We start from the raw sequence: 6,606 nt of genomic DNA, 5'->3' as shown, positions 1-6,606 counted from the left end.
CACTGCCTCCCAGAGTTGGGTCCAATTCATGTTGGTTTCTTCGATGACCCTGTCCAACCATCTCGTCCTCTGTCGTCCCCTTCTCCTCTTGCCTTCACACTTTCCCAACATCAGGGTCTAAAACAACATAGAAATAACTAAAAAATAATTGAAAAGGCAAGGTGGTGGGACAGATAGTATAAGTGCTGAAAGTCCTCTGATGTGGTCTCCGGGAAAGCCTGTAGAAGCAGACAAGTTTTCAGAGATGGTTTGGAAATTCCCAGGGATGGGGCCAGGGGAACTTTCAGTGGGGGATTATTCCAGAGGTGGGGGGCAACCCCAGAGAAGGCCCCGTTTCTGGTCTTCTCTTTCTGGCCCTCTCTCAGGGTCAATGATTTCAACCGCCAGGCCTGGGGAGATTGGTTAGGTTGGGGCAGATTTCACTGGAAGAAGGCGTTTTGCCAGGTATTGAGGTCCCAAATTGTTTAGGGCCTTATACGTCAGTATTCATCACCTTGGCATAAAGTCTCCTTGGCTGCAGCTGAATCACCCAAGTTGTCCCTTTTTTTCAGTGAAAAGACAAGAGGCCTGTGCCACTTTCCAGACTAACCTATTTTATTTGGGCATGAAAGCTGAAGCTTGGTCTGATGCAGTGACATTGTCCTCAAAAGCTCACATTTAAAAATGTATAAAAGTTTGCTTTTAAGGGGCTACCATGTTTTTGTCTTGTTTTACTTTTTATTTCTGTTTTGCTTTTACCAAATAGGACGTGTCAGTCTTCAAGGCGCCAAAGAGTGCTGTGTCGGATTTGTGGCAAAAGACCAACAGGGCACCTCTCTAAGAAAATATTATTTGCACTCAGACCCCAAGATGCTGTCCCAAACTGGAGTTTGCCCTCCAGGAAACAACTGGTAGAAAGCGATACACGCACATGAGCATGTGTGTCCATTCACAGCTTACCTGTGACAATGTGCGCATAAGACATGTGACTTGTGAATTTCTTGGATATCCCACATTCCTTCTAACAAAATTCTTGGGACTTAGAATAGTAGAATCATGGAGTTGGAAGGGGCCCCCTAAGGCCATCTAGTCCAACCCCCTGCTCAAGGCAGGAATCCAGGAGTCAGAGCAGATCTGACAGAAGGTGGTCCAATATTCTCTCGGATGCCTCCAGGATTGAAAACTGCTCTGGCCTTCAGAGTTTCCAGAAATTTTGTGCACAGGAGCTTCTGATGATAGAAGCAAGATAATCAAGGAGCAGAGTGTTGAAATGTTTCTTGGAAACAGTAATTCAGGAAAAATATAAGCCTTCCAAGATCTGTAAATGTGAGTGTACCTCTGAGCACATACAGAAAGCAGTTCTATTCTTTTGTGCTGGACAACACTCTATCAACACTTTGGCCAAATCTTAAGTTTGTGCACTGGTGTGACACAATAATAAGTCTTAGTAAAGGGTTGCTGTAAGTTTTTTGGGCTGTTTGGCCGTGTTCTGGAGGTTTTTTTTTCCTAACGTTTTGCCAGTCTCTGTGGCTGGCATCTTCAGAGGACAGGAGTTAGAACTCTCTCTGTGTTATGGTGTAGTGTGTGGGATAAGTATGCGCGGGATAAGTGTCCCACATACTACACCAGAACACAGACAGAGTTCTAACTCCTGTCCTATGAAGATGCCGGCCACAAAGACTGGCAAAACGTTAGGAAGAAAAACCTCCAGAACATGACCAAATAGCCCGAAAAACCTACAACAACCATCGGATCCTGGCTGTGAAAGCCTTTGAGAATACAAGTCTTAGTAAATCTTACTGGCAACTTTCCGCTACTCAAGAACTTGGTGTAGGCATTTAGAACACTTTGCAACACTATTTTTTTCATTTGTAACCACTGGCTGTCAGTGTGTTGAAGGCAGCCCACGGTTAGGTACCCACATATACCTGAAAATAATGTGGTGGATATTCATCCTTCTGTCAACAGATGAAGACCCATCTTTTCAGGCATTTTTTTTTAAACAATCATGATTGAGTTCCCACATCCGTTTAAAGTTAAGGTGGTGCAGTGGTTAAAACGCTGTACTGCAGCTAAAACTGTGCTCACGACCTGGGGTTCAAATCCCAGGTAGCCGGCTCAAGGTTGACTCAGCCTTCCATCCTTCCGAGGTCAGTAAAATGAGTACCCAGCTTGCTGGGGGGGCAATGTGTAGCCTGTATAATTAAAAATTGTAAACCGCCCGGAGAGTGCTTGTAGCGCTATGGGGCGGTATATAAGTCCAATAAATAAATAATAATAATAATAATTTAAAATGTTTTCTTTCTGTGAGCAGAGTCAGAAAGTGCAGCCACTTGGGCAGCATATAGCACCTTGGGAAATGTAGACCTCGCTATTGCCCACTCCCATTCTTATCTGCTTGCCATTATTTCTGGACTTTCATCATAGACTTTTACTTTCAGAGCTAGCTATTACTTAAAGTTAAAGGTTCCCCTTGACATTTAGTCCCGTCGTGTCCGACTCTAGGGCGTGGTGCTCATCCCTGTCTCCAAGCAGTAGAGCCAGCGTTTGTCCGAAGACAATTTCCGTGGCCACATGGCCAGCGTGACTAGACACGGAATGATGTGACCTCCCCACCAAGGTGGTACCTATTTATCAACTCACATTTTTACATGCTTTCGAACGGCTAGGTTGGCAGGAGCTGGGACGAGCGACGGGAGCTCCCTCCGTCACGTGGATTCGATCTTACGACGGCTGGTCTTCTGACCCTGCAGCCCAGAGGCTTCTGTGGTTTAATCCACAGCGCCACCACATCCCTAATTCTGCTCTGTGGTACAGCAGTATAAATACAGTAGTGCTGTCACGTCCATTACATTACATTACATTAGCTATTACTTACATTATTACTAAAACCAGTAATCATCTAATGAAGATTATATTTAATATGATAAAGAGTAGATACATTTATATAGTCTTACAAATATAACCGGCCCTTTGAGGGCAACTCTAATGCCGACGCGGCTCAAGATGAAATTGAGTTTTACCCCTCTGATGTAGCCCATGCCCTAACAGGGCAGCATATAAATCAAATAAATCCAATTGGTATAAATGACGCCATCCTTCTATCTTGGCAGGTTGGCAACCTTATGACCTCCAAAAGATGGCTGTTTGGGTCCAGGTAGTCACGGATGCAGGAAAATAAGCTATTCACTGAACTAAGATGCGCTTTGGATGGTGTGGAGATAGATTTCGGGGCTCGGTTGCCCTCGCTCCGAAACTGAGCTTCTCTAAAATCTGTTGTGGGACTGTGGCATAGAGATAACATGTGCGTATGTGTGAACACACCTCTACCCCTGTAACACACACCCTTTACACAGTTCTCCTGCCAAATTGGTGCTGAAAACCCACACCCACCAATGCTACTTTTTTTTGCCCTGATGAGAAAGCATTTGTCCTGTGACTCAGCACCTCTTCACCTCCCTGGGGCTGGTGATTCTGTGGCGTCCTGCCTCGAGGGAGTGGAGTGTGGTGGTGGAACAGCCTTTTCCCCCCGTGCAGATTGTTGGAAGGAGAGGATGAGTCACCCCAAAGGGTTCGGCCAGCCTTGGGCTCACAGGAAACCCAGGAGATCATTTACCTCTTACTTTCTCTTGCGGACTCACTGGCCGTGGGATGCTCAGGGTCATGCAGTCCAAAGCGTGAGCGACCAAACCGTTCTAAGCCTTGAGTGTTATATTAAGCAGGAGGGAGAAATCCTGAGTAAAGCGGACAAGGAAATAGTTGCGGTACAATCTGAACCAGAGTTTTCCTGGCTTAACGCCAGTGCTTTCGTAAAAGTTGCTGGACAGTTGGACGGAGGGCCTCAAAGGCTGGGGGGACTTTCTTCTGGCTGCACGTTATCCTTTCCCCCACCCCCCAAACCAAGGTTGGATGGCCATCAGTTATGGAAACTTTTGCTGCGAATTGCCTGCACTGGAATGGGGTTGGCCTACAGATGAAACCAGGGATCCTTTCCAACACCACAGTTCTATGCCCAGAATCCTACTGGTGTTCATGTAACATCCGAGTATCTTATAGCAGCAAATTGGGGCTAATCCATAAGATACAGCTGTGCATCCTGGTTGTGTGTTGGGGTAGCCAGCCAAGCACGCCACTGAGACCTACCTTGGCTCTTCATCAATTAGCTGCAATTAGCTGCAAGTGCACCTCTACCTGAGAAATTTGTGAGAAATCCTGGATTTCTCGAATGCTTTGTGATTTTTTTTTTTGGGGGGGAGGGAATGCCAAACAAAACAGAATTCTTCCAGCTCTGCAATTGATTGTGGTGGCATTGAGGATGATGATTACAATTCCTGCACAAGGTTGGTCTACAGAATGGAGGCTGGATGAGACTGGGGCGTTTTTCTCAAAGGAAGGGGGTAAACATTGCTGGGGCAAGACATGTGTTTTTTTGGGGGGGGAGTGGCAGAGGGAGACTCAGAAAATTGCAGAGAATGAGAATTTTCCCCCAGTATTCATCACATCCTTGCTGCTTAGTAATTTGTAGCAATGAGGATGATGCTCCTGGAAAAGTCACATGTATGAACTGCTGAATAATGGGGCTGGATGGGATCCTGGCAGTGCTGGACCTCATATTATTGAGGTGATCCCAAACCCAAGCAAAAGAGCCGCCAGAGAGTATCTGCTGATCGGCACTTAGAAAAGTTACTTTCAGTGACTGCACCGTCCAGAATACTGTGCCCAGAATACTGTGGCTTTTTGTGCTTGTTGCCTGTACTGTATTTCATGCAAGTAACTTTTTCAAGTTCTAGGGTGACCGCTGGGTGATAGGGAAGGTTCTATGTTGTTTCACATTACCAGCATCACCAACATCTTAGAACTGCTAAGCTGGAAGGGACCCTCTGGGATCATCTAGTCTGCCCCCCTGTCATGGAGGCACAGTGGAGGAAATCGAACTCGCAACCTCTGGCAGTGCAGCCAGAGACCTAAACCACTGCGCTATCCACCAGTTCTTAAATTAGTGCAAAGTGATAGGCTTTTGGATGTTACAAAGCACCTTGTGTCGTCAACCAGCTGTGGGCTGTCTTGTGAAGTGCCCCCAACCTCGTGCCCTCCAGATGCTTTTGGACTCCAACTCCCATCAGCTCCAAACACAGTGCCTAACTGTGAGTGATGGCAGGAGCTATAGCGCATGGGAGTTATTGGAAGTGGATCATGCATGGTTTAGAAACAGACACATAGAGGGAGGATCGTCTATCCCCGGCCATTAGCCATCATACTTGAGAATGGAACCTCCCTATTCAAGGGCAGTATACCTTAGATCACGAGATGCTAGGGGAAAACCCATTAAGCTTCCGAATGGCATCAGGCTGGCAGTTATTAGAGCTGGAATGATGGACAAAAATACCAACCTATCTCACAATGTAAGATTATAGAGCTAACGACTGGAAACACTTGACGAGTGTCAAGTGCATGTTGAATCAGGATGCTAGGGTCTCCTCTCTGCTGCAATGCTGCCATCTCTAGGTTGAAATGATAAATATTCCTAAAATATTTGTCAGAATATCAAAGGATTAAATCCAGTCCCTATCTTCCCTTTTAACATTCCCACTGATTTTAAAAAATGATAATGCTTAGGGCATCTGCTCCTTCTGCTGCCGAGGGTGATGTGTCTCCTGCCCCTCCAAAAACAGCAACCCACAAGCCACAATGTGGTCTATGACTCACCAGCACCACAATGATAAAAATTCGGAGGAAAATCACTGTATTTTGTTCAAAGGGCTGGCTGTTGACGAAGAAGGAAACTTGGCAAATCCTTGAGCTGTGGTTTGAGTAAACAACCAGCCTTCCTTTAAATATAATTTAGATTAGCTGAACATAGATCCTTTCTTCATAATGATTTCCAGCTCAACCACAGCTCTTGCTAAATACAGTGGAATTTGGAAGAGTAATCCCGTCTGTTTGTAGAAGAACGTCTAAGCCACGATCCAGATAGACGTAGGACCTCCGTTATGTGTCCAAAGCAAGTGGACACGGATTACGGTCTCTCCAGGAATAGTTTCTGCTCCTCAAATGAACAATCCACTAAAGTCACCTGGGGACTTCGACTGTGTGCTTGTTCTATACAGTGGCGTCGTGGGTAAATTAAGAAGCGATGCCGTTTATTATGACAATCCCCACAACCTGCATAAGAAGATTCTACCAATACGGGCATTTGGGCTGGTCCATATCAATTAATGATGAGCAGGTCTTTTGTAAAGTCAATGGCTCTAAATTGCCCATTCAAGACCAAATCAGCAACACACACATTCTGTTACAACACAGAGAAGATGCAACAGTATTACTGTTCCTGGGGAAATCCATTCTCTCTCTCTGTGTGTGTGTGTGTGTGTGTGTGTGTGTGTGTGTGTGTGTGTGTGTGTGAGTGAGTGAGTGTGTGTGTGTGTGTGTGTGTGTGTGTGAGAGAGAGAGAGAGAGAGAGAGAGAGAGAGAGAGAGAGAGAGAATTCCAGTTCTGCTACAACACTGTTTCTGTCCATGTTAGAAGCTGCGAACCAAATAAATTTATTTAAAACCTTGAAGGTGATGAACTTTGGGAACTGCAGACTTCTGTTCCCTCTGGACCAGGCTCCAAGTTTGGAAAAGTAAC

This window comes from Pogona vitticeps, chromosome 1 (assembly GCF_051106095.1).
Source record: "Pogona vitticeps strain Pit_001003342236 chromosome 1, PviZW2.1, whole genome shotgun sequence".
NCBI lineage: Eukaryota > Metazoa > Chordata > Lepidosauria > Squamata > Agamidae > Pogona > Pogona vitticeps.
The sequence above is the reverse complement of the archived record's forward strand: the minus strand, read 5'-3'. Positions refer to the sequence as shown.